This window comes from Pavona decussata, unplaced genomic scaffold (assembly GCF_977016875.1).
Source record: "Pavona decussata unplaced genomic scaffold, jaPavDecu1.1 SCAFFOLD_125, whole genome shotgun sequence".
NCBI lineage: Eukaryota > Metazoa > Cnidaria > Anthozoa > Scleractinia > Agariciidae > Pavona > Pavona decussata.
The window spans coordinates 282693-308022 of record NW_028145539.1 but is presented as its reverse complement, the minus strand read 5'-3'; the positions used below and the strand labels follow the sequence as shown (position 1 = coordinate 308022).

General features: G+C 39.5%; 2 pseudogenes; one reads left to right on the top strand and one right to left on the bottom strand.

Annotated features, from left to right (window-relative positions):
• Positions 1 to 9313: 9313 nt before the first annotated feature.
• Positions 9314 to 10891, bottom strand: LOC146469254 (uncharacterized; annotated as a pseudogene).
• Positions 10892 to 16259: 5368 nt separating this feature from the next.
• Positions 16260 to 17424, top strand: LOC146469253 (uncharacterized; annotated as a pseudogene).
• Positions 17425 to 25330: the final 7906 nt, after the last annotated feature.

The window sequence follows — 25330 nt, the reverse complement described above, 5'->3', positions numbered from 1 at the left end:
CATTGGCCAAGTTAACCTGAAAAGCCTAAATTCTCCAGCATCCAAAACATTCCATTAATTTCTGACTGAAAAGTTCCCTAACCCATCCTTGGTCAATCAGGAATTGCGCAATGACAGTTCTCGGATGAAGATATTCCAAAAATCTGGTCCAGGAAATAAGAAGAAAGCAAGGGAAGAGCAGACCAAGTCATTTATTGCTGCTTCCTTCCCACCGCTAGTGGTTAGTTCCGTGGGTGTGAAGGTGTTAGAGGGCACTTTCAAGGGAGATGTTTCCCCTCAGTTTTCAGTGGATGTTGCTTACAACACAAAACGCAAAAGATTCAGGACAACATATGGCTGCAATGGCAGGGGTTCAGCACATGGCTAGCGGAAAAGAAATTGGTCACCCTAGAAGAAGAAGAGAAGACCTTTCAACTTATTCAGAAGTGTCGAGTATCCCTTGCAAGAAAGGAGGAAGATGTACAACATAATTTTAAAGTTCTTTCTTGTGAGATGGCTAGCCTTTGTGAGCTTCTTAACAACTATCAAGAAGAGGGCAGAGCTAGATCACACTTGTTTCATTACTGGTACTCTTGCATTCAGATGGTGCAGCTCTTACTCCGCTATATTAGAGCTGAGAGAGGAGGATCGTGGTCACTTCACCTCTCAGCAACTGCCCAAATGGCTCCCCATTTCTTTGAAATGGACAGAACCAATTAGTCAAGATGGTTGCCAGTTTACCTGGGGGACATGCACCAACTTTCAGTGACGGCACCAGAAATCCACCAAGAGTTCATGGACAGAGGTCATCCTATCAGCAGATCCACTCAGCCATTTAGACAAGTTTGGACAGATATGGCCCTCGAACAGAGTGTAAATCTGGACAGCAAGTCGAAAGAAGGGATTGTAGGAATATCTTTAAATCCAGGTGCCCTTAAACGGTGGTTCCTTACAGTACACAAGAGAGCAGCCATCACTACACAAATAAAGTCTATGTGCTCCATGGGAGAATCTGAGAAGGTGTCTGGGCACAAAGAAACTGGAAGTCGACGTCATGCGAGAGACGAAGATGTTCAAAAGATGATGACTATGTTAACCGCAGTCATGACCAACCTATTTGACCTTGATCATGCTGATGATGGTGATGTTGTCCCTTTGTTGGACCTAGCTACTGGGGTGGTGATGCCTAATGATGATGCTTTTAAACTGGTAAATGCTTAAAAAGAAGAACAGCACATGAAATGTTTTGTGGAGAAACGACTAAACACAAATACTGTTCGTTTCTGGGAATCCCTTCCCCGTCTAAACATTTAGACATTTAGGTCACTGTCTAAAAAGAAAGAAATTAAAGCAACTGACGAGAAGATGCAAACAGTTACTGCCAATCGTGATCTGTTTGGTCGCCTCCTTATTGTTGCTAACTCCATGATGTCAACTTGTGCGGGGTCTTATCCTTTGAGCTTTCCACTCTTCCTTTTAGTCTTGCTCATGCAGATGGTACGCTACAAAAAGCCTCAAAAAGTGTCCTGGCTGTAGAGTTAGAAAGTACTGTGAGAGTTGAGCCAAGAATATCTACCAACAGTAACCCACCCAAAACCGCTCATATCATAGATGGAATGGCATTGGTAAAGACGCTCAAATCCGGAGGTGCATCCACTTTTAGCGAGTTAGCTGATAAGGACTATGACATGGTCACTTCACCGTACAGAAAACCTGGCTGCAACAGGGTAGACGTTGTCTTTGACCACTATGACAGAGTCCCAACGTCTGGAGAGAGGCAAAGGCGGAGTCCTTCCAACCCCTCATTAGAGGTAATGATAAGTGGACCAAACACTCCCATCCCGCAAAGATAGCCATCCAAAGGAACAAAGCCAATCTTGCACATTTTCTGAGCTACAGGTTGGGCGAGTTTGCACGAGGAAGACGGCAACACGGTCACCAGCTTGTTCTTGCTGGTGGATTTTGAGATGAACAGGAAGCTGTTCTTGTTAGAGCTGGATTGTCTATTAACGTAGAACCTCTCAAGGCTAATCATGAAGAAGCTGACGCTAGAATGTTGCTTCATGCTAAGCATGCATCTCTACACCATAAAACAGTTATTGCCCAGTCGCCAGATCCCGACGTCCTCGTCCTGTGTACCTTTTTCTACACAGCCCTGGAAGTTGAGCAATTGTGGTTCATAACAGGTGTTAAGGACAAAGTTCAGCATATTCCTGTTTACCAGCTAGCCCCAACTTTGGGAACAGAAACAAACGAATTGTTACCTGGATTTTATGCTCTTACAGGGTGCGATTCAACAAGTGGAATCAGGGGAATTGGCAAAAGGAAAGCTTGGAAAGAGCTTCAGAAGACAAAATCAACAAACCAAGGAATCCGACAGGTTGGGGATGTAGTGCCACTGACAGAGCTTACAGTGAGCGCATGTGAGAAGTTTCTTTGTTCCATTCAGTTCCAAGGCTACGCAAGCAGCAACAACAGCAGATGAAATTCGATATTGGATGTTCTGCCAGAGGAAGCAAAAGAATGAAAGTCCTCCTCCCACAACAGACAGCCTCAGACAACACATACAGAGAGCAAACTACCAAACAGCAGTATGGAGGCATTCCCTTCAAGCGATTGTCGCCATGCCATCCCCTGTTGGTAATGGATGGTTATTTACAGATGGCCATTTGGAGCCCACACATGTGTAAAGACCCAGCGCACATTGGTCTTCTCGAATTAACTGCCTGCAAATGTGAGCAGTCTCTGTGCAAGGCCAATGGGCTCCCATGTACTGAAGCATGCCGATGTATGGGGGACAATGAACGCGAGAATCCTCACAAAGTTGACATTGATGTTAACGTCAGCGAGAATGACGATGAAATTCAATAGATGGCCGTGTGTAAATGCCACACGCATTTTTACAGCTAGCTTTTACTTCAGTTACCATTGTAATACATTAGTGAAACATCTTTTCTTTTAAAGTATATTTTCAGCCAATACAGCACTCCGTGCATTGCTAAGTTTAGCCTTCCCAGCAACCATTGCTATCGAAAGGAGTAGCTTAGGTATGAGCATGACATTCAGTAACATTCCTTTGACGAGTTAAAAAATGTTTGAAACGTCCAAGAGAAAAGGAAATGGTTTACAACCACGTGCAAGAAACTTTAACAAGAATGTTGATGGAACGACCTAGACTATTTACTTGAACTGTTTTGTAAATTGTCGGAATTATCGTTGACTTACTTTTAATTGCTAAACAGTGATCAAGAGTACAATGTAAGTGTTCACTGGTCAAGAGGATTGCTAAACTAAGCTCACTTTCAATATGATAGTTTTGTTTCACTGACTGGCATATAATTTATTTTCTGCAACCATCATTGTTCTCCTCTTAAAGCAAATTTTTTTCTTTTATCTTCCATTATAGAAAGTGCCAAATGTGGTTTAGAAGGATGCACAAATAACTGTGGGGCTGCTACAAAGACATTGAGAACCCTGCAAGGATTTTATGAGGTCAAACCAACTAGCAGAAATAGGGAAAATAATGTTTCAACATAAAACTGGGTTGTTACCAGATGTATTTAATGACACCTTTCTACGAAGGAACCAAGTTCATGGTTATGATACCAGGAATGCAAATTCCTTTCATGTTCCTAAGAGCAGAACTAACATAAGACTTTTTTCGTTTCAATACCAAGGCCCCTTGTTTTTTAATTCGCCTTTCCAGTTAGTGTATCTACTTTTAAGAAAAATCTAAAGAAACCCCTTCTTAACTTGTTCCTTTCCCTCTACCCTCTTCCTCTTCTTCCTTTACTTTGTCAGCTTTAGATAAATAGACAGACAGACAGACAGATAGATAGATAGATAGATAGATAGATAGATAGATAGATAGATAGATAGATAGATAGATAGATAGATAGATAGATAGATAGATAGATAAGTTTATTGCAATAATTACATCGCAGCCAAAGGCTGAATTGCATAACTATATAAAAGAAAGATTAAAAAAGGATTGTATACAATTTAAAATTATGCTAGTGTAAACACGTAATCTTAAATTGGCAGCGCTAGATTTTTTTTGATACCTTTTACTTTCGTATTATTGTTACTCTGCCTTTGCCGTTCAGTTAATTTAATATTAAGTTTATTCTTAGTAATTTAGCATGGAAACCCACGTTGCATAAGCCTCATGGTTTCTTTGGGCTTTCCTGTCATACTTAAACAAATTTCTGTAAATTAATATTGTATCATAATAAGGTGGCGAGAGTCTGGGGAGAGCATCATGGAGTGAGGACACATTTTCGGAAGCTCCGTCGGCCACTTTTCTTACTACGGTGTTTATGGAGGTTTCCTCTGTTTTTGTTACTCCTAAGAGAAAATACAGCAGAAACTCATCCTGTAGCTCAACTGAAGCGTCACCTGAAGAAAAACGAGCTAAAGACGCCACAATTCCGGACGTGACATTTTCAAGTGACGCTGAGAAAACAGTGGCCGCCAAAACTCCAGTGGAAGGCGTCGAGGGAAAACTAGACCTTATAGTCGCAAGACTGGATAGCATGGATTTAAAGATGGAAGATATAAGCTTAACTGTTAAAAAGCTGCAAAGCAAGATTACTTCCGTGGAAGTAGATGTCATATCAGTCAAAGATAAACAGGAAAAGCTCAAAGGAAAATTTACACATGTGGAAACCAACTCCCAATTTGTCGACAGCGAACTGGACCGACTTCAATCAACTCTCGACGAGTGTAAGAAGGAACTAGGTGAATGCCGAAAGAAAATCCTTTATTTAGAGGCCTATAGCCGACGCGAAAACCTAAAATTCGAAGGAATTCCAGAAGTCTCCCAAAACGCTGAAGAAGGGAAAACTACAAACGAAGATACCAAAGGCGTTCTTGTGAACTTTCTAGAAAATACGCTTGGAGTTCAGAACGCCAAACATATTGAATTCCAGAGGGTCCACAGGCTAGGCAAGCCAAAAGATGATACTGGTAACGACGGCCGCACGATCAGACAAGGAGCGAGTCTTCAAACAAGGGCGAAAGCTAAAGGGCACAAACTTCAAAATGTTTGAGGACATTCCAAAGGAACTACATCAACTGAGGAAAGCGCAGATTGAGAAATTAAAACAGGCAAGAAAAGAAGGTAGACGGGCCAACTTTAGCAAGTCTGAACCAGACAAACTCTACATCGATGGTAAATATATTAAATTCTGACTTTAAAAGAATCCTTTGAGTCTGAGCTTTATTCATTAGTTTGCCGAACGGCGATAACAATATTTTCTGGCGAAGTTATAAGTTTCTTTTCTTCTCAATATTATGTAGGATTTTTAATTATTCGCTCTTTTGTATCAAAACAACATCAGATAAGATCATCATCCTTTTGTTAGATTTTTGCTCCATGGACACCTTATTATTTTGATTATATGGTTTTTTTTTGGCGGAGGAGCTTTCTTTTATGTAGGAACTAGGTTGTTAGTAGATGGATATTAATCTGGAACACGAGGTAGGTGTATTATCGTGTTTTTCCCTCTTGTTCCATTTTTGTGTAGTGTACGTAAAAGGCAATAGAATCTATTATTTTAATATACATGTACTGATGAAATTTTTCGCGTTATTTTCCTCTAGTTTGAGGAACGGTCTATTCTTATTTAAATATTGCAAAAACCAAGCGGAGCGCTCTTTAATCATATCTCTTGTTTTCTTCTGCAATCACAGTTTTACTGGTATTTTACTAGTACCGAAATGTGCGCTAGCACGTGCAAATTAGTTTCCTTAAATGTAAGGGGCATTGGAAATTTTAAGAAAAGGAGAACGATATTTACTTGGTGTCGAAAGCAAAAAGCAGATTTCATCTTCTTACAAGAAACCCACTCAAAAATGGACTCAGAGACGTGTTGGAGAAATGAATGGGGGAGTGACATTATTATGGCCCACGGGACCTCCAATTCACGAAGAAAATCTGTTGTATCAACCATTAGCAACCTACAAGAAGAGTTTGATCTCGTCGATATATGGAGAGTTAAGAATCCTCAGAAAAAGAGCTTTACATGGAGTCAAAATTTGCCTACGATCTTTTGTCGTTTAGACTATGGGCTGATCTCAAATTCTTTACATGATCTAGTTAAGGCAGCAGATATAATCCCGGCAATTAGAACAGACCACGCAGCAATTACTCTTGAACTTGTAAACAAATCTGATGACATCAAAGGTCCAGGTATCTGGAAAATGAACTGCTCCCTTTTAGATGATGAAGACTACGTTAATGGCATCACGGAGAGGATACCTATCTGGTTAGCTGAAGGTCGTAAGGACCTTTCGAACTGTCGAAGTATTTGGGACTGGATAAAATACAACATAAGAGCGCACACTATCCACTATGAAGAAAAGGTTAAAGGAATAATTATTCGAGCGCGAGACCCCTGGCACGAGCATGGCGAGAAAAGCACCAAATACTTTCTAAACCTAGAAAAAAGAAATCATGTCAAAAAACATATGAGAAAATTGGAAAATTAAACGAGACTTACCTGTAAGTTGAAGTTTGATTGAAATTCTATCCGTCACCAAGCACTGAGGGATTACGTGAGATAGCATTGCGCCTGCGCGAACTCAGTTTTTAAAGCACTTGCCATGTGTGTAGGGGAAAGAAAACCCTGACCAGCAAAATGGGAGGGTCTTAAAAGGGAGGGCACGTAATCCCTCAGTGCTTGGTGATGGATAGAATTTCAATCCAACCTCAACTTACAGGTAAGTCTCGTTTAATTTTCCAATTCTATTCTGTCACCGCACTGAGGGCTCACGTGAGACTTTAAAGCCCACTGCACACATGAACAGAGTGATGACCAACCAAGCAAGTCATATTGGTCAAAAACAGTTTATTAACTTTACTCTTGTAACAAAACGTTAGAAAAGCTATCTGTGTTGATAACAGGCTTGCTATAAAACTTTGCAAAAGTGTCAGATGAGCTCCATCCTGCAACTGATAAGATGTGCTCTAATGGTACAGATTTCAACAAAGCCTCAGATGTTGCGGCAGCCCTAGTACTGTGGGGCTTGAAAAGGTTTACATCAATTCCTGACTTTTGCATTACAGCTTTGACCCATCTACTGATGGTGTCCCGGGAAACTGGTTTAAATGGCTTGTAATGACTAATAAACAATTGTTGTGCACGTCCACGTAAAGAAGAGGTACGATTAAGATATGCCTTCAAGGTAGTGACAACACAAATGTTAGGGTTGTCCGGGTAAGCTACAAACTTAACAACAGTGGGTTTCAACCCTGGCTTAGACTGTTTAATAGGCCCGGAGATAATAAAAGTCACAGAAGTTTCTGAAACAACCATGTCCTCCAAAGACAAGTAGTGAATTGTCTGCACCCGTTGAGCTGATACTAATGACATAAAAGTGACTAATTTTAAAGTCAGATCCTTTAGTGAGCAGTCTGTAATAGAGATTGTCTTAAGATAGTTCAGAACCTTGCTCACATCCCATGTCTCAGTATATCTTGGGTTGGAGGGTCTTGCTTCGTAAACTCCTTTTAAGAACCTCTTGACACTCTCTTGTGCTCCAAAAATCATCCCATCCACAAGCTTTAAGACACTGGATAGAGCAGACCTTGCAGTGTTAATACCACTGTAACCGATGCCTGACTCAAATAGCTCCACTAAAAAATCTAGTGCCTGTGGGACAGTGGCAGAAACTGGATCAATCTGTTTTTTATGACAATATGTAGTCCATCTTTTGATGTAAGATGAATACTGCTTTGTAGTTCCTTTCCTCCAGGACTGTAAGATGATGGAGGTTGCCTTTTGAGAAATTCCTTGTGTCTCATAGGACTGCCGGACAATCTGCATGCAATCAGAACCATTTTCCTGAATAGGGGGTGGACTTCTTGTGGGATCCCTGGCATTTGTAAGGCAGTTCGTTGTTGTGGTAACACTCTTGAAACAGCCACTAACATGCGAAGAAGTTTGGGATACCAACTCTGGGTTGGCCACATTGGAACTATCATCAATACCTCTGCACAATCGGTTTGTATTTTCTGTAGGCATCTTGCAATTAAACTGAAAGGAGGGAAAGCATAGAACAAGTGTTTATCCCACGTTACAGAAAATGCATCAATAAAGGCTGCCCCTGGGTCAGGTTTCCAGGATACATAGCATGGAACCTGATGATTTAGTCTGGATGCAAAGAGATCTATGGAGGGCTCCCCCCAGATATCTGTGATCTGTTGGAAAATATCAGATCTTATCATCCATTCCTTGTTGTCTGAGAAAACGCGTGATTCCCGATCTGCCTCAACATTTTTTGTCCCTGGGATATGAGCAGCTGTTAACCATATTTGTTTTTCTATGCACCACTGCCAAATATCTTTAGCAATAGTGTGACATTCCCTAGAATGTACACCTCCCATAGCTTTAATATAGTTCACAGTTGTAGAGTTATCAGAGTAAATCTTAACATGAATGCCTTGCTCATTTTTGCAAAATGCCTTAAGTCCAAAATTTGCAGCTAACAGCTCCAGACAATTAATGTGATATTTTGCTTCTTCCTCTGACCATCTACCTCCTATTTTCTCTGTCTCTTTGACAGCTCCCCATCCATTAGTTGATGCATCGGTGTAAATTATTACATCAACCTTTGAATTAGGCAATAATATAGGGTAGTTATTGGTCTGTATGTTATCATACCACCACTTTATCTCTGAAAAGCTTTCTTGGGATAATCTCATTTGAGCATTATAATTGCCATAGTTTTGTCTTAAGGCTGTAGTTTTATCCCTCTCAAGTTGTCTATAATACAGTGGTCCATATAAGATCCCAGGAAAACTTGACACTAAAAGCCCTATAAAGCTAGCTAGTTCCTGGATTGGGAGCTCAACAAGCTCCATCATTTTCTTGCATCTTTCCCTTATGCGCTGGATTTTTTCCTGTGTTAAGGAGACAGTCATATTAACTGAATCCAAGACAAATCCCAGAAATGTAAGGACTTGAACTGGCTGTAAGACCGACTTATCAGGATGTAGGATAAAACCCAATGTTGAAAATAAGTCACAGGTATCATTAATATTGGCTTGGCAGTCCTCCACACTCTCCCCTTGTAAATAAGAGTCATCAATATAGCCTACATTTAGATGACCCTTCTGGCGCAGCGTAGCATACACTGGCTTAAGGATTTTTGTGAAGAGTCGGGGTGCACAAGCCAGACCATTTGGTAAACATGTAAACTGAAACAATCTACCTTTCCAGCAAAACCTCAGATATTTTTGATCATCTTTGTGAATTGGCACTGAGTAGTATGCGTCAGGCAGGTCTACTGAGGCCATATAACAGTTTGGAGTCATAAGCCTTATTGCCGATTGTAAGGTATCCATCTTAAAATGTTGATACTCCACATGTTCATTCAAATTCTTCAAATTTAGAATTAATCTAAACCCTCCATCTTTCTTAGGGCGTATGAATATAGTAGAAATATATTCACCAGGGCAATGTGTGGTTTCTGAAATCACACCTTTGGTCAGCAGTTTATCAATTTCATTGTCAATGACCTCCTGCTCTGGTTTTGTAAAATTTATTTCTTTTGGTGGCATAAACTGCATTGGCTCTCCATTTTCAAACTCAATTTTATAATTTTTCACACTATTAAGTATGAAAGGATCTGAGGTTATGCATTGCCACTGAGAGGTAAATTGTTTCAGTCTTCCACCTGTAATTTTAATAGATTGCTCTGACACATTTCTTACCTCAACGTTGTTAGCAGTCTGATTCATTTTGACTTCCCCTCCTTCTTCCTCTTGAAGTTCGGAGGATGTTTGTGGTCGTTTTTCCACGAGCCTAAAAAAGGCTTCCTGTAATGTTGGTTTCCTGAGCGTCCGCAGCTATGTGTGTAAGAGTTGTGCCTGTGATAATCAGGCTTGTTCGTTGATCGACCACTGTGTGTGGAGACTTTCTTTCCCACTCGATTGACCTCGGTCAATTCTTTCACTTGTTTCGGGAGATCATTGCCAAACAATTGGTCAGTGATCAGAACCGACGAGGAGCAAAGATGTTTGTATTCCTCATGTAAATCCGGTTTAATAAATTCCCTTTCGTCTTTGATTGAGTTCACTGTTTGCATTAGCGAACAATGTAAGTGCATCTGTTGACTTTTGAAGAAGGTCGTTTCCCGCTGGGAGTGACCACAAGTGCTCGAGGAGTTTGTCGATCATATTTGTCAACGCGCACATTCCTTTGAAGATGGATGTCTGCACCTTTTGCAGTCTAACATCTTGGGGCCGGACTGTTGGAGTAAGGTGGTCCCATACTGGTTGATTGACTCGTACTTTTGTCAAAAAATCACAGTTCTCTGGTCTGTGATACTTGTTCAACTTTTCCTGAAGTTTCTCTTCAGGCAGCCCTTCTTTGAGCATGGCATTCACTACATTCCCCAGCTCTGTGTTTACACTTGGGCCTGTTTCCTCTTTCTTCAGCTCTTGTTTCAAGCTGTTAAGTACCTCAAATTTTCCTTCATTAGAAGGCATTTTTTGAGCCCCGGCTGAGTCAGCCAGCTTTGTCACAGCTTCCTCTAAGCTCGTAGTTTTGTCATCTCGCTTCTTCTTCGTGGGGGGGTCTTCGCTGACCTCGTGGTCATTCTCAGCAGATTTTGCCTCCTGTTCTTCCTCCGTGTCAACATATTGTATTTCAAAGTCTGACTGAAACTGTTTGAACGACTCAGCAATAGTCTTGGATAAATCTTGAGACATCTGGGTGAAACCCTGTCTCAGCGTAGCGGCAAGCTCTTGTAAACCATATGAGTCAGTTTTGGCGCCATCGGCGCCATCACCTCTTTCGATGATTCTAACATTTGCTTCAATGTGTTCGCTTCTAGAGCCACTACTTTTCCTTTTTAAGTTGTCTTTCTCGCCCTTAAGCTCAGATTTATCCGAGGTCTCAGGCATTTTTTAGCGAATTATCGCTTAAAACTAAAATTCTCAGCGTGTTGAAAAAACAAACGTCTGTTCGCTCCAAAGGCGGCAACACCGTGAGTTCGCGCAGGCGCAATGCTATCTCACGTGAGCCCTCAGTGCGGTGACGGATAGAATTAAATATCAACGGCTCGTCTACCACGGATCCTTCAAAGATCTTGTCCGAACAACAACGTTTTTATCAAGAATTGTACTCGAGTAGGAACATGAATAACGAAAATTTGCACGAAATTAAATCCTTTTTAAAAGATTTAAACATTCCTAAACTGTCAGAAGAACAAAAAATGTCTTGTGAAGGTGAAATTACTCCCGAAGAATGCGCACTTATCTTGGACAGTTTCCAAAACAATAAAACTCCAGGGAACGATGGAATTCTCATCGAATTCTATGAAAAATTTTGGCCTTTACTTTGTGAGCCTTTCATTCGCTGTTCTAATGAATGCTTCGAAAAAGGTGAAATGTCGTGCTCTCAAAAGCAAACAGTAATTACGCTCATCGAAAAGAAAGGAAAAGATCGATCCTTTTTGGAAAACTGGAGGCCGATATCTTTGGTAAATGTGGATGCGAAAATTATGGCTAAAGCTATAGCTGCTAGAATACAAAATGTTCTGCCAAGCATCATCCATTACAATCAAACTGGATTTATAAAAGACCGCTATATCGGCGAAACAGTACCATCGATTTTTGACATAATGGACTTCACTGTTGAAGAAAACATTCCTGGTTTGTTGATCTTTATCGATTTTCAGAAGGCTTTCGATAGTTTAGAACGCAGCTTTTTACAAAGTTGTCTAGAATCTTTTAATTTCGGCCAGAGTTTTATTAGATGGGTTTCTTCTTTTTACAATAATATACAAAGCTGTGTTATCAACAATGGCACAATCTCTGATTACTTTACAGTCAAACGAGGAGTTTGGCAAGGAGATCCTCTTTCTCCTTATCTCTTTGTAGTAGCTGTTGAAACCTTGGCTATCGCAATAAGACAAAATCCAATGATAAAAGGTATTACTATTGACAAGAAGGAAACAAAATTACTACAATACGCAGATGACACAACTGTGGTTCTGTCAGACATCGACTCAGCGCAAACCCTTTTCAGGTTGTTAGACGATTTTAAGAGGATTTCAGGTTTAGCCGTTAATCCCACAAAAACTGAAGCAATGTGGATCGGATCATTAAAGGAAAATAAATCAAAACCCTTTGGTATTAAATGGCCAAATGAACCAATTAAAGCTCTCGGAGTCTATTACACCTATGATCAAAAATTACTACACGAGAAAAATTTTATAGAAAGACTAGACAGCGTGAAAAAATTGGTAAACATATGGTCTGCGCGAGGTCTTTCCCTTTATGGAAAGGTTACTGTTATCAAATCGTTGATTGTTCCAAAATTTGTTTACGTGGCATCATTATTAACAATTCCAGAGTGGGCGGTTCAAGAATTGAACAGATTGATATTTAAATTCCTATGGAGAGGTGTTGACAAGGTCACACGTTTGTCAACAATAAATGACTACCAAAAAAGTGGTTTGAAAATGATTGACCTAGAGACGATGGTCAAATCTTTAAGACTTGCCTGGCTAAAGAGAATCTTCAGCGAAAACGACAGCACATGGAAGAATTACTTGCGTTATCAACTTAAAAGTTTCGGGGGCCTCTTTCTATTTCATTGTAACTATGATGTAAAAGACGTTCTAATCAAATCACCTTTTTACTCCGAGCTGCTTCAATGGTGGGTCGATTTTCGTGACGACTTTTCTACAGATAAAATGCGGTATAATATTATTTGGAATAATAAAGACATTAGGATAAATAATAAGCCAATTCTTTACAAAACATTTTTCGACAATGGTTTTCTTCTGGTTTCCGATCTTCGATTGGATTTAAGTATTGCAGAGTCGCATAGTATCATTATAAGAAAGATTGAAAAAACCAATTTCTTAGTATGGGCAGGTCTTAGACATGCTGTACCGTCCCACTTGAAAGTTAATTCTAGAACAACTGATCACACCTTTTTCACAATGCCACCCTCCGTGATAATTAAGAATAACGATTTTGATATTTTAAAGAAGAAATCAAAAGATTATTATTCATTGCTCATAAGTAAAAAGGCACAGCTTTCTAAAAATACCTCAGCTTTAAAACGGGATTTTAATCTGACGGAAGATCAGCTAGAAAAAGCATTTCTTTTACCACACATCATATGCTCTGAATTCTATGTTAACTGAAGGCCTTTCAGTACAAGGTCCTTAACTCCATATTATATACTAACACTAAGTTATATAAAATAGGATATATTACCGATGATAAATGCTCCTTTTGTAAGTCTAAACCGGAAACCCTTATCCACCTTCTTTTTGACTGTGTATATGCAAAACTTTTCTGGAAGGATTTTGAATTTTATTATTACTCGTTGTCAAATGAATTGATCAGTCTTAGTCTACAGGATGTGCTATTAGGTATAATAGCCGTACAATGCCCTTTACTGAACTACTTTCTACTAATAGCCAAACTATATATATGGGATTGCAGAAGATCACAAACTCGTCCAATTATTGCTGGGTTTAAGTTAAGGATTAATATTAAATTCGAAACAGAAAAATATATTTGTACCAAAAATAGAACTTTAAGTGAATTTTATAAAAAATGGGCGATAATGTGCATCGCGTAACGTTTTATTATTATTATTATTATTATTATTATTATTATTATTATTATTATTATTATTATTATTATTATTATTATTATTTCTGTTTTTGTAATACACCTAGTTTGAATTTCCGTTGACAATTTTTCACGCAGTCTAGGCCGTTCAGTTCTCTTTACTTATCCTTCTAAATAAAAAGAAAAACACTTATACTTAATCTATATATACTCCTTTTATACTTTTCTGTTGCCATTGCGTTTATAGTGTTAGTATTGTAAATTATGTTTGTAATCACTTTAGTTTAAGTTATTAGTCGCCAAATAATTGTAATTGTAACTTTTTTTTCTTCTTTCTATGTATAAAAAAAATGTAATGCGTACGGTGTTGTAAGTAGTGTAAGCACTGTAAGTTGTGTAAAGCAACATTTTGTAAGCAGTGTTTGTGTTGTAAATAAAGTATATATTTATTAAAAAAAAAAAATTATAAGGTGGCGAATAAGATAAAAAATATATATTTGCTACTATAAGCAACCTCGAGGTGGCAAAATTAAAAGTCTGTAATGTTCCTTACAATAGAGATCGTCGTCACCATCAACAGTCACAAACTCAAAGCCTGCCTGTACACATTACAGATTATACATGTAAACTATGTCACAGAAGAGTGAAACCAACTAAATCCTATGTCTGTCAGAAACATGTTGTTAAATGCAACGGGGAGCTTTTAATGTGTGCAGTGTCATGCACTTTTTTCTCCGAGTACAGTAATAGCCCGCGTATAAGAACCTGGGTTTTAAAAACCTGTTAGGCTAAAATTTTCATTTTAAGCCCCCTCCACATAAGAACCTATTTAGGCTAAAATTTTAAGTTAGGTTCTTATCAGTGGGGTTGCTGTGAAAGTGTATAAGTAGAAACTGCTGATTTAAGATCATCATCTATTTAAAAGTAGCTTGACATAACTTTTTTTTTTTCAAACTTAAGTACCATGTTGTATGTCTATTGTGTTTATTATTGTGCCTATTATGAGATGATATTTATAATATATATAGTATATTCAGATGAAATTCATATGAAAATATTAGAACCTATTTTTAGAACCTTGGTAGCCTAAATTTGCTTTAAGTGCCATTTATATAAGAACCTATTTAGGCTAAATTGGAAATTTCAAGTTCTTATACGTGGGTTATTACTGTATGTGGTGCAGACTGCGACTATTGAAGATCACGAAGAGTTTTATCACAAGTGTAATCCAACTGCAGCATCAAATATACAAGCTTTTGTGTGTACAAATGCAATGAACCATTTCTTGAAATGGGAAAAAATCAAAAGAAATTGGAACAAACTCAGAAGAGATTAAAGGCAATTCTGGAGGATGTTGATGTCAACGCAAAGAACATCAAACAGATGGAAAGTAAACTATTTTGTGAAAAGTCCAAACAAAGAGAACATCCTCTGCAAAGCAATCTCTGCTACAAAGGAATTAAAGGCCCGTCAGTTTGAGATAAAAGAAGTACTCAATAAAATTCTGGAGGTGACCAAAAGTGAAGATGACATGTCTGTGAGGGTCACAAGAAAATCATCTTTGGTGCTTTCGAAAAACCTCCTCCTGAATGGCGTAGCGACAAACAACAAAAGATTAATTGTTAATTTCTTGAAAGACTCAGTACTTATGGAATATGAGGTCATTGGAAAGACTGTGAAAACAAATTTTCTCCTGAAACCACAACACAGAATGTCTGTGCAATCTTTAACCAGAGAAATACTGGTTGCTTTCGAGGAACTGCAGAGCCTATCTGTACGTAATGGTATTTTTGAAGAACACTGGGTATCTACTTGCCAGCATTACAACTTGAATAACAAATACAAAGGACCACGTTTCACATAGATAATAAATATACTCTTAGACACCCTAAAAAGGAGTCACTGCTGTCATCCGAGAAACAGTACTTAGTACAATACACAATGGTAATGGATGTCAAATTGTTTTGCCTAAATCAGACCGAGATGTACATGTGCGTCAGCTCAGATGTGAACCCTGCAAGCTGCTTCTGCGAAACTGTATTCGCAAACTACCTCGTGCACTTGTGAATCATAACTTGGAAGATGAAAGAACATCTCCACATTCATTTACTCCACTAACTTCCTTGGGAAACGAAGAACTTCTTAGAAGACGCCAAAGAATGGGAGAATACATTGTTAAATTAAAACAATCACGCAACAGGCTTTTGAAGTTGTATGAAAATATTAGAAAGAAGCAGAACTGAATGATATTGCCTGAAAATGTGTTTCTAATCTCTCTCATCAGATAAACTAGGCACATTGATGGAACTTGCTCTATCCAAAAATCTACTTCAAGAAAATTCAGTCTTATATGCATTGTTATGTGACACTGTCACCTCTTTGATAAAAGCAGAAGTTGAGCGCAAAAAGTCTGGTGAGTCTGGGAAGAAAATGCACCCTAAAGGAATGCACTTTCATCCTGTGGTGGTGAGGTGGTGTGCAGAGTTGGCTGGAAAATGTGGGCAAGGAGGTTATAACTTGGTGCGAGAGATACTACCAATACCATCTCTCACTACAGTGAATAGCTACAGGCAATCTCATAATTCCTACAACGTTGTTTTTATTGCTGAAGTGATCAACCTAGAGGAAAAAGAGCCCACACAAACAAACTCTGATCACATGTTTGAATACAGCATTAATGGAGATTCCTCAACTGATGACAACTCCACTTCCTATGACACTGATGGGGAGCTGGGCATGGCTTCATGCAGACCAATGGCCTAAACAATTTTTTTCTTTTTGGTCCTCTATTGAAGGAGATTTTACCTGGCCAGTTGCAAGTTTTCCTATAAACAACATAAATGCAAAAACAATTGGCAATTGTGTATGGAACACAACAAGTATTCTCAGTGAGATCCAATTTGGCAAAGACAACGAAAAGAAAGTTCAAGTTTTATATGGAGTATGTGATGGAGCGACGCACAGCTCAGCATTTTTCAATCAACTTGGCTCGATAAATTGGATCACTGAGAATCCCTACAACAATAGCAACCCAATCTTCTGGTTGTCTGACCCACCTCACATGATAAAGAAGGTACGCAACTTTTTGACATCCCTTAAACGCAATCTCAGGTTCAAAGACTTTGAGACATCTATAGACCACCTGACTGATGTAGCAGAGGGGTAACTCACAAAACTATCATCAAAGCATTTATTTCTTACTTCCCGTACCAAGATGTCGGTAAAACGTGCTGCAGAAACATGCTGCAAGGAAGTTGCCGATGACATCTTTTATAACAGCAAGTGTGGCTTTCAAAAGACCCTAATGACCAGACAGTATAGAGGGAAAGTTTCAGAATACTTCAAGATAATGAACAGCATCTCAGTAAAGACAGACACCATAAAAAAACTGATTAAAGTACTTGGTTTTTTTAAGAGATCGTTCACAGAAATAAACGAGCAAGCAAAAGATCACAGAGGGGGCCTAACAGAACACTGGAAGAAATTTATTTCAAAGCACACATATTTTGACCTAACACGTTCTATCTGCGGATTCATAGGTTTAATATCACCCTGATACTGTTATAGTCCCACGAACAACAAACCAGGACTATTTCAGCTTGCAATGAAGTAGGATTGCTGGTGGCGAACCAACTGTGCAACAATACATGGAAGGGAATTCAAGTTTATCGACAGGTCTAGTTATTAAAGCTGAAAAGGAAGAACACAACAAACATGCCTTTATAGGGTCATATGCTGCCCTAGTTACGCCAAACTATGTCTCTGTGCCGTTTAAAAGGAAAAAGAAAAATTATTGCAAAAAATTATTTAATAATCAAGATGTCTTAAGATGCGGTGTATGACATTTGCAGACTGCAGACTGTTAATTGTAAAATAGTACACATTGAAACATAAGAATAAAGGTGACGTCATCATCAATAAAGCAACGTCAAAAAAATTGGAAATCAGCCTTGGCCTGAGGCCCTGGGTACGAGGTTGATTTTTCCCGCGTCAGGTTACAACAGCCTCATTCCCAAGTTGTCTTTGGCTGTAAAGGTTCAAAAGAAATGGCTTCAACGGATTCAAGGTACGATTCTTTCTTTTTCTTCTTAATACGTTATCGTTGTATGATAATAACAAGTAGCTGACTAATGCTTGTCTATTAAGTAATTCTTCAGCAAAGAAAGTTCGGAATGCGGTGGGATATTGCACAAGAACATTGTCTAACCCGTTGTTTGTACGGTGCGCGGGAAGCGAATATTGAAACATACACATCCGATTTGTTTGAGCAATTTGTCTGTGGAATGTTAGAATATACCAGAAATGAACTAAACCCAGGAATACCAGAAATAAATCGTTGGCTGTATTTGTGATGTGGAAGGAATCTAAATACTGTGAATGAGAAACCATGTGTAATAGAAGCTATCCGCTCAATCCGTAATTAACAATATGAACACCGCTCCCAGAACCATAAAACGTTGAAAATTCACGTAAACTGCCATTTAATATACATACCTCAGAAAGACATGTAAAAAAACGTCATTTTTAGACAGTTTTGATGTTTTATCAATAAACTCCGGTCCTCATACTAATCATATACGTAATTTAGCTTAGGAGGCTATTGTGAGTCTAGGTGCCCTGTACACAAATTACAACTGGTGAAAACAATTTACAGTCTGCAGTCTGCAAATGTCATACACCGCTTAACACGTGATAGCAACCATGGCAAAAGTTATGTCTGTGAATGAGTGAAGTTGAAAATTTTCACACACAAAATGATGAGCAACAGTTATACAGACAAGCCGAACAAGTCTTGGAACACATGACTGTTAAATCCCCAAGTACAATCGTTGGTCAGAGCCTTAAAGTGGTCAGCATTCTCTGTGAGAAACAAAACAGAAAGCATCTCCTTCAATACCTTAAAAAATTCAATTCCTACTGCGACATCAGCATTTTGTGCGTGAGAAATGGCACACAAACAGCCTTAATGATGCCCTTACTGCTGAACAACAGGATAGCGAATTAAAAGGATTCTGGCAGACACTTTTGGTTGAACTTAATTTAGTATCGCAAGGTTTTAATGTGGCCATTCCATCAAGTGAAATGTTTTATATGTTTTCTAAAAGGTTTTGCAAAAGGAGGTGTGTAACATTCCTTGCAGTTGACGAAATGAACCCAAGGAGTGAGGACCAAAAAACTGCAACAAGGCAAATGCTTGGCAGCTTTGACAAAGAACTAGTTAAACAGAGAGTGAAAGAGGTAAAATCTACTGACAAATGCTTCAAACGCGGAGAACAAGGACACTGGGCAAAGCAATGCTAAATTAAAATCCCACATGACCCTGCTTGGCTTGAAAACAGCTTTGCTTGTGGACAGACTGGCCATTTGAAAGTGGACTGCAAATCAACAGTTTAAGTGTCTAGTGCAAAGGATGCAAGAAGAAATTCAAACAATGGGGTAAGAATACAATTTAAGACAATGGCACAATGGGCATGTGTACCTTTTCTAATAGTTAAATAGAATTAAAAATGACCGCTATTATACTGTTCTTTTCCCACGGTCAATGATGCATTTGCTACTGACTTTGTAGCATTCTATCGTGTTCTGATCTTGTGGTTTCCAATTGCGCTGATTGTTGAATAGACTCCTGGTCCCGGATATTTTATTGCAAAGTGCTCTCTTCGCTAGTTGATACGCTAGCAGGTCAATTCGAGTTGGAAATGGATCCGAACATTATCAGTTATGCCAATACTGTGCGAGGGTATTCGTCACATGCAGCTCAAAACAAAGCAGACGAAAGTTAGCTGCGAAAATTCCAAAAAGAGGATGAGGGAGAGGCGATAAAGAGGGCGATAGAAACCTCAATTAAGGTAAGCCATCAACACGTTGTTTATAACTCGTTTAAGTTTCGTACTGATGCACAAATGAGCTACACTCATGCCTGCCTCTTTTACGTTTTAACAGTTGGTCGTGCAATTTCGTACATTATTATAGATAAACTACAAGTTCACTCATGGCTTATTCAATTCTAAGCGTTTGTCTGGCATTTTTCATCTTGTTAGTCCTGGTGGTGGAGATTTGTCAAAAAACCTCTTCCCAGGGGTGGGGTATTTGTCAATTCTTCTGGAAGTTGATAACGTTGGTCCTTTTTCAGTATTGCACTAAAAATATTACTATTTATTTACGTCCGGCCCAACCATGGAGCATTTGCAGCTTTTCCAAAACAAAATGCCAAAAGCCCAAAAAATGCCCAGGGGGATTGAGCCATAAACAGCACACAAATCATGTTAACGTTGTTTCATGGATTGATTTCTTTGAGAATAATTAAGAGTTTTAGCTGATTTCACGACAATGATAACATTTTAGTCTACATATTTTCCAACGAGCACTAATAAGCGTAGAGCAAAGCGAGTCATGAGAGACCACACGAGGAGGTGGCAAAGCCGCATTCCACGTGTATCTAGTGCATTTAAGGGAAGTTTGAGTGGAGATGTGCCATCCAAGCATTCAAAACCAGACCCTGTTTAAGAGGACATCAAAATTCATGACCCTGATCCATCTAATTCTGCATACAGAATTAAGTAGTTTTAAATTACATTGAAATATCATAATAGATTTTTCTAGACAAAAATTCTTGGTGCCACACTTGCCAAAATCCGCCCATCGCCAACCTTAATAATCTTTTACAGGGTTCATGTCCTAAAAGACACCCTGTTTAACACACTAAATTGTGAAATTGTTTACTTTATTTAAGACCCAAAATTCTGAAAACCATAGCCTGAATCGGCGCCGCATACGCGTCTTGGCCAAGTATGAAAGTGTCCCCGGAGAAAATGCCCCTACCGGGGTTAGTGCCCACAGGCTAGCGGAGCTCTAAAAGAGAACGCATCTCAATCCAAAACCCAATCTTAAGTGTCCAAAAACTGCCACGCATTTTATCTCAGTGTTCTTTAGGGAAGGGGAACTAAACCAACTATTACATGATGCCTTTGGGACTGTAACCGACGTGTAACCCATGGAGTAGCTATTGTTTTAAGACTATACTGCATGGCTACAATAATTGATAATGGCACTTGTCTTATTAAATTGACCCCAGACACTGAAGGACGTTTTTCCTTCCTTCAAATAAACTTTGGTACAAACTAACAAAATATGAGATGGTGAAATTGAGGAGTTTTCCTTTTATCTCTTTCTAAATGATAGGTCAGTGAAAAGTTTGAATCATGGGAAGAAAAGGAGTTCTTTCCTGGTGTTCTTATATTACCGCGTGGAACTTTTCATTACACCAAGGTGAGCAGGCCATATATATCGTCTTTCACAGTGAGTACTTGAAACAGAGCTAGGCGTCCAAAGTAAATCTTAGTTTCCTGCATGCCCGCATTAAAGCAACTAACTGTAAAACCTTTGCAGACTTTTACAACGATGAGAATAGCAAAAGAAACAAATAGTACTACACGAAACTCTAAAAAAAGTTACTCTTCTTAGGTGAACTCAGTTCTTCCTCCGCAAACAAAGACAAAGGAAACAATTAAGTCTAAAAAGGTCAGCAACTACGCATTGTAACGAGTTTTGCTCCTTTGCAAGTATTGGTGTATGACCTTCATAATATAAAGGCAATATTTGCTCTTGTAATGGCACACAAGCCTTTGGCACCCCTAAAGAAGGCGTCTACCTCCATACCCGTTCAGACCGAAAGCTTTTCGACCTTGCTCTGCTCAAGGCCAAGACCAAAATTCAGAGGACGTTGATCAGGGACATGCTTTTAGCAGATGATGCAGCTCTTGTCTCTCACACAGAACAGCAACTCCACACACTCATGGACAGCTTCTCTCGCATCAGCCAGGACTTCGGGATGACCATCAGTATCAAAAAGACCAACGTGATGGCCCAGGATGTTGAACAACCGCCATCCATTTCAGTCAATGGCAGCATGTTGGATGTCGTCCATGAGTTCACTTAACTGGGCTCCACAGTGAGGGACGACCTCTCCATGGACACTGAGATCAGCCGACGCATTGGCAAAGCAGCATCAACTTTCGCCAGACTATCCAAGCGAGTTTGGGAAAACGAAAAGTTGACCACTCATACCAAAGCAGCTGTGTACAGAGCATGCGTCCTCAGCACCCTCCTATATGGTAGTGAGTCCCATTTGCAAGAGGGACCTCAAGTCACTGGACATCGATGTCATCACTTGGGAGGACTTGGCGGCTGGCAGAGTCATATGAAGGCATGAGCTCCACACTGGCTTGGCCAGGTCTGAAGACAAGCAGCGACAGACTGCAGAGGAGAAACACGTTCGTCAAAAGAATCGCCAGCCACATATCTTCATCCAACAGCTCCTTCACCTGCACAACCTGTGGCAGAGTCTGCCAGTCTCGCATCGGTCTGCACAGCCACAGCAGACGATGCTCTAACCCTGGTGCAGATCCATGATCTCCCGAGATCCACAGATGCCAATGATGATGAACGACACTTAGCTTGACATATCTGAACTTTTCACAGGACAAAAGGAAGAAAGGAAAAGTAGAGCTTCAGGTGATCGATCTGACGGCACTCAGCTCTCCAGAAAAAAAGGTATGTGAATGCTAATACAGCCAGTTACAATGCTGAAACCATTTAGACAATGGTTCTTGAATTGATCATCAAATCCTTTCTATAGTTCTTATTAACCAAGCGGGAGGTCTGTATGGGAGAATCCTGACAGACTGAACGCAGTGAGGTCTGTACCAGCGACAGAGGTCAAGATTCTCCCATACAGACCAACCTAGCTCGGTTAATAAGATATTCATTTTATGGCCAAACGGGAAATCAAAAGGAAAAAAGTATATTTTGTCCCCTGCGCGGGCTCAAGCATTTAGCTGGCTTACTTCTCTCACTAGTCTCCAGTCCAAACGGGACAAAAATAACTGTTCAAAGTACAGCTTTGTACAAACTTCGTCAATGAATGAAGACAAAATAACCGTTGTTTTCCTGCAGGCTTAATGAAAATTTTCTCTTAAATGCGACCAAAAGTGCAACAAATTTTAATGCCTGTCTGTGCCGCGATCGCTCAGCGATCAGTTCTCATTCAGCCTTGTGATCTTTGACTGATCGCCACAGAAAACGTTAATGTTGAATGCGCAGCCTTCAAACTTGTCAATATGTGCTCTGGCAAAAATTGCCCGAGGTTGGATTTGTTGGACTGTGAAGACATTTTGCTGAGTTGTAGTGGAGGCACTGACTTGGTTTTCTTCGAACTGAGCAGATGTATCTGGTCCACGATTCAGGACAGTAGACATGTTGCTGTCGCTTGAGAGATGCTGAATGGTAGCTGTCGAGGCTTTTCAAATTTTTATGACCGCTCAGCTGTGCATCGAAATTTGGCTGAACGTCTGCTTCGAGGAGTCGTCCAACACTGGTCTTCCTAACGGAGTGATTAGAAACCTTCTTGTTTGTTTCATCGAGTTTGGCTGAGGCAAAGGCGTCTTTGAGGAATTTGCCAATTTCATTCTTTCAGAGGGGCCTATCCAGATACCATACTTTCTCACTTGGTTTTCGTTGGTGATTTATGGCGAGATAAAAAGGAGCATCTGGATCTAACATGGCTTCAGAACGGTTCGTACTCGGTGCCATCTTGTTTACGAAGGAAGATAACAAATTTTGACAAAAGAAGGTCGAGCTCATTGGCAGGTATGTTTTTAAGAGCGCCTGTCCGTAAAAATCAAACATATCGTGGCAAGGGTGGAAAATTCGATTTCTTTCATATTTTAATGTCAGATAGGCTAGGATATTACTAAAATCACTGTATAGTTTTTTCGGTGAAATATCCTTTTATTTCAAAGAAAAATGCAAATAACGAAAATCTGTTAAAATCGTCATTTGAGGCGCTAAATTGTTACACGGGTTTGAGAGCCTCGCGTGCAAGAACAAATTATTCTACCGCTTTTAAAACACCAAAATCTTTTCTTGCTATCTTTAAATATCTGTTCGAATGATTTTGGGAAAAATTGCGTCGTTCTGTGTATGCGAAATAATTTAATTTCGAAGGCATACAATTCACTGCGGTAAAAGTACTTCGTGAATAAAATTAATTTTCACCATGTGCGAAACCTTCAAATCGATTAAGCTTCTGGTGGTTGAATGTTAGAAGGATGGTCTATACATTCCTGTAAAAATTTCTTTGGGCAAATGATTAAGAGCGACACGAGAGCTTTTCAATGTCCGTACAAAATTTAAATATTTGACCTCCCGCGGTAAACTTTGAAGTCGCGGGTCAGATATAATTTTTAGTCCGTGTTCATGTCTTGACCCATATTAGGTTAAAATAAGCACATAGAAAAACATTTCGAAATGTTCTAACCTTATAATATGGTAAGAGACAGGTCCAAAAGCCATTTTAGCACGATTCTCTGGTTGTTCGTCGCATAAGTTTGACCCGGCTATTTGTATTAAACGTCCGATGTACACCACGCAAACTGGTCGAATTCAAATCTTTGATCAACTTTCGGCGCATCTCATCAAGACTGCATCTTCTTCGATGGCTAAGTCATTTGTGAAGTATTGCCTGGTTTACAGTGCACGAAAATATAACATCAGATCACTGCTAGAATGACAAAAAATGTCCGCGCTTTCAGGATGTTCAGTCCATCTTGCATTGCAGGGATTCGTTTGTTCGTCACGTAATACCACCCATGCCCACTTTAGGGGGGTGGAGGAGGGTAAAAATGCGAAAATGCTTGATTACTGAACAGGTATACCCAATGCAACAACAACAATTAAGATAGTGATACCTTTAGTTACGTTTTTTTTTCCTTGCTAAAATCCAGATTTTTTATTCATTTGCGAATTTGTTTGCGCGCGCGGGCTGGCTTATTAGGAGCGTTTGGGGGGGGGGGGGTGGGTAGAGGGTGGATATTACATTTTACGATAATAGTATCAGTACTTACTGATGGAGATAACTACATCCTTAAGCTAGTTTTTTCAATTTTTTAATACAATAGATCCTAGTATGAAACTAAAAAAGGAAAAGAAAGGGCTTTTTTTCTTCACACAGATGACCCCAAATAGCGCATTTCCCGTATAAATAGTTGATAAATAGCAATGAAAGAACGCACCCCTGCGAAAAATATTGCCTTTCGTTTGTTTTCCTGAGTTAGTCCGTAAATAAGTCTGGGTCTGCTGTGGCTTCGGGTGTTCATTCATCTGCGTGTTACTTCGTTAGGTGTGTTGTTTTTCAAATACTATCAAATTTATGATCTCTAAATTAAACAATATTTCATTCGAAGATCTTTCTACACTTAAAAATAAAATCGCTAAAAGATTTCTGTCGCATTTAAGGCTGGTTTCCATATGATTGAGGATCGCAGATTGCAATAAGGTCTGCGATCGTCTGCGATCATATGGGAACCAGCCTTTAGATAGAACATGGTTCTATCTTCTGCGATCGTCTGCAATCGCGATCGCAGGATCGCAGACGATCGCAGAAGTGGTTTCCATATGATCGCAGACGATTGCAGACCTTATTGCGATCTGCGATCATATGGAAACCAGCCTTTATGACACGCTGGAAGGTTGCATTGGTCCCAGTTCCTCCTCTCGCTTGCCAAAAAATGGATTTGAGCAGCTTATAGACTGTTCACAGTCCCCAGGAGTCAATTACCCTGTGTGATGGGCTCCTGCAGTCCCCCTTTTCCCTGTAAGATAGGGATGGGTGGGGTTGAATCATATCAATGCATTTTTCAAAGGCAGATCAGTCAAAGATGATCTGAGGGAATACACAAGGAAAGAAGG